Source organism: Nannospalax galili, unplaced genomic scaffold (genome assembly GCF_000622305.1).
Source record: "Nannospalax galili isolate Female #2095 unplaced genomic scaffold, S.galili_v1.0 scaffold72, whole genome shotgun sequence".
NCBI classification, from domain to species: Eukaryota; Metazoa; Chordata; class Mammalia; order Rodentia; family Spalacidae; genus Nannospalax; species Nannospalax galili.
This window is the reverse complement of record NW_008336933.1, coordinates 46,262-50,482: the sequence shown is the minus strand read 5'-3', so window position 1 is coordinate 50,482 and position 4,221 is coordinate 46,262. Positions and strand designations below refer to the sequence as shown.

The following is a 4,221-nucleotide window of genomic DNA, read 5'->3' as shown; positions in this document are numbered from 1 at the left end:
TATATATGTATATATATGCCCCAGTATAACTAAAAAAAATCACTAAGATCAGGTCAAAATCAAAAGACTGCCCCTCTGATTTTTACCAATTCTTCAACATCCACAGCTGGCCTTGAACTCACAGAGACCCGCCTGTCTCTGCCTCCCGAAATGCTGAGACTACAGGCATGTGTCACCACGGCCGGTTCAAACAGCTACAATTTGTAAATGGGGGATTAAACAAAAAAGGATGACAATCTGATAGCCAAAGGGAGGGGCATACTGTGCATATTCAGAATATTTCCTATCCTACCAGAACTTCACCAAAAGATGATGAAGGCTTTGGCTGCTATGAGCACCAAACCATCAAGATGGGCTGACAAAAGCAAAAGGCTGACGAAGGGGTCACCCAACACACCCATTCAGCGAGCCACCGAACTCCTCCTCAGTATATAATGTCTTTACCTTTCAATGGAACTGCTTTACAAATCGGTACAAAGAGTACACAACAAATCAATCTCCAGACCAGGAGGGTTTCCAAGAACTCCCCAATCATGAAATTAAATACTCGAGAGTAGTCCATGTAAAGACCAGCTGGTGATGGGATGACTCAGTTTGAAAGTGTTTGCCTTACAAGTACAAGGACCTGAGTCCAGGCCTCAGAACCAATGTAAAGATGCCTGGCATGATGGACTGCTCTTACAATCCTAGCACTGGGGAGATACAGGAAGATCCTTGGGGATCACTAGCCACCCAGTTTGCTTGAATTGGTGAGTTTCAGGCCAATGAGACACCCTATCTCTAAGGTGATAAAAGACTTCCTGAGAATGACTCTGAGGTGGTACCTTGTCTTGGTGTCTGTACACACACATCAAGATAGCTAAGCCAAGGCAAAAAATCCCAGCAATGATGACAGCATGTACAAGTCCTATGCAAGCTCAAATCGGCCAAAATCCCGTCATCTACTCAGGGAAGTGGCTAAGAAATCCCAACACAATCTTAGAAACTTTTGGCAATTGATGGCTGCTGGGAGGGGGAAAGACAGTGACTTACAGAGAGGGGACTTGGTGGGCCCAGTGGATGGACCCACGCTGAAGGACATTTGGGGTCACAAATCAGACTCTATCAGACATATCATATATAAATTGGGAATGGGCAGTGGAGGGAGGTGTGGAGAGAGGAGCAGATCTAAATATCATCAAACTATATTGTATGAAAATTTCAAAAATTCAATAAAAATATCAAAAGAACTCTAATTTTTATCAATATACCAATATCCATTGATATGAACATGACAGGCTAGCATTAGAGCATTAGGGAAAAGTTCCTAGCAGCTAAATTCCCTGTATTCCAAACACAGGGGGCCATTGGTCATGAGTTTTCTTCATGATTGGCTTAACCCACACCCCTTCACGGGCATGTGAATCCATAAAGGCAAACATGGATATCCATGATTTTTGCACAAATTAGGAGAAAAAATTTTGTAAAAGAATATGCCTTTGTTTCTTTTCTTTACCTTCTGACTGAATTGGGGGAGAGGGAAATTTTAACTTCTCCTTCTACCCCATGCCTATGGCCATCGTACAGTTTAGAAAACAGGTAGGACAGAGAGAGACTAGATCATATCTAAATATGACCATGAGTCAGAGTAACTGACCCTATCCTGAGAAATAGCGGATGTGGCACCAGGCTGTCCCCATTCTTTATTTGACACATGTTTTGAGTGGGAGGTATGATATTCACACATTTTGGATTTGGCAGGATTCTTTCCTTTGAAATGTAGAGAATGGAAGTTTCTCATCTTTTTTCCTGAGGACAGCTTTAGGTCCCAACTGTTGCATAACTGCTAGAAACCAAGAAAGTTGTAGATGAAAAGAGATGCCAGTCTGATAGGCAAAGGGTCAGGCACACTGTTTATATTCAGATTGTGTCCATCCCACCAGAACTCCACCAAGGAGAGGCTGCAGTAGGAATAGCTTTGGCTGATCTGTGCACTAAAGCAATCAAGAAGGGCTGTGAAGATGAAAAGGATAACTAAGGCCACCATTGGAAGAGAAAGGGTGCCAAGTTTGATGTGGGATCAAGCTAGTCCTAAGATGACCAATATCCCTATGTCAGAGTACACTGTGGACTTTTCTCCGTTGAGGTTACTATGCTGGAGAATGAGCTGTTGGAACATATGCTGCACGCTTGGTGGCATTTGCTTGAGAGTGGGACTGTAAGACCATTCTGTATTATGGGAAATGGGAACATGGTACAAATTACTCACACATTCCTGGACTCTTTCAGTACATTGTTTCATATTATCTATTTTTTTATGTGTATGAGTGTTTTGCCTACATGTATGTAAGCGTACCTATGTGTACAATGCCTGTGTAGGCCAGAAGAGGGTGTCGGGTTTCCTGTTACTGGAGTTACAGAGGTTGTTAGACACCATGTGGTGTTGAGAATTGAACCCAAGTCCTCTGCAAGAACAGCCAGTGCTCTTAATTGCTGAGCCACCTTCTCAGCCCCAAACAGTGCGTAGTCACCAGATCTAGAACCTGTCAGAAATGAGATGGAAGAGCAGTGAGTCCAGCAGGGCAGAATGGGCCCTAGTCCTTCTTGGCTCTTTGCTGGGTCTGCCTCACACCTGTCCTCTCATTTCCAATTGATGAAAACCTTCATGGCTACCTCTAGTCATTGGCTTTTATTCATCCATGAATGAATAACTAACTAATTCCTATAAATTGTGCCAGATGTCACCTCAGGCCTGACCAACAAAGGCCATGTTTACCATGCACCTTTCCTTCAGGGTCACAGTAGAGAGGCCCCCGGTTGCAATTGTAAAGCACTTTTGATGCTTCTGTAATAGGAGTACATGTTGGTCAGACTCTCCTTGTGTTTCACCACTGGAATGAAGGGAGTTAAAACCGGATGTTCCAGGGCGAGTCCTGGAGATAGGAGCCTGAGTGAGCTTGATGAGGGGCAGTAATTTCAGGGCACCAAGCAGTAGTGTTTAGTCACGGTACGTGTGCTTCAGGGTCAGGCAAATGGCACTGGTGCTGGTGGGGCTGATGCTCTGATTGCAGCAGGTGTAGGTGGTGTGGGAGGCAGAGAGTGATATGGCATAGGGCAGGGAACTTCCTCTGATGAGAGAGAGAGTAGAGAGAGAGAGAGAGAGAGAGAGAGAGAGAGAGAGAGACAGAGAGAGAGCAAACAAAGGCACACCAAGTAAATGTAAGAAACTTTTAAAATGATTTTTTAAATCTAAGGCTGAAAGTCACTTATCTCACCTGAAGAGTAGTAATTTTCAGATTAGAAAAAATCAGTTGGTCCTGCTCTGTAAGGATTTATTCTGCCTAACACACTGGTTGTCACAGTTTAAATCCTAAAGTAGTTTATGCTTAGTAAGAAAATCTAAATATGTCTTAACCCTTTTTCGTTTTCATTGAATTTTTGTGAATTTCATACAGTGTATTTTATTGTTTATGATTAATTTTTGTTGTATGACTATTTCCTGTATGCATTTAAAGATGTTGATGAATTCCATCACCCATTCTTTCTCCTTCAGTTCCTCCCCTGTTGCACACTTACCTCTCAGCTTCAAGAGCTCTGTTTTTAAACCAACTGAGCCCACTTAGTGCTGACTCTGTGTCATTGTGGTAAGAGCTTGGGGAGCTTCTCAGGGGCTATATCCTTGCAGAATACTGCCTTTCCCTACTTCATCAGCCATCAATTGCCAATAGATCATCAGTTAGGGGTAGGATTTCAGGATTCCCTCCCCTATCCATGCTGGGATTTTGGCTGGCCTGATCTTGTTCAGCCCCTATGCATGCAAACTGCTTGATTCATTGAACAATGGCGCTGTCATAGCCAGCAAGTGTTTTGCCATAGACGTCTATTATGTCTGGTTCTTACCACGAGTCCCCTCCATTTTTCAGTGATGATGGTGAGGGGGTGTGATGCAGAAGTCCCATCTAGAGTTGAACACTCCCCAGTGTCCATGCCGACCAGTTGTGGTTTTCTATGTTAATTTCCAACTACTGCGAAAAGAAGCTCTTTTGAGGGTGGAGGGATACAAGAATCCGTGTGTATAAAGATAAATAATTAGAGGGCAGTTTTTTCCTGTGTTTATTTAGCAGAGTTATAGTATTAGATTCTCACCTAAGACCTATGACCTAGCCAGTCGCCCAGTTAATGGATCCAGCTATGAGATATATCTTTTGGAGTGGACCAACAGAGGAGACTTTAACACCACAC

General features: G+C 43.3%; 1 pseudogene; it reads right to left on the bottom strand.

The window, feature by feature from the left end:
• LOC103732941 overlaps nt 1-3,966 on the bottom strand; it is a 7,196-nt pseudogene extending 3,230 nt beyond the window's left edge.
• Nucleotides 3,967-4,221: the final 255 nt, after the last annotated feature.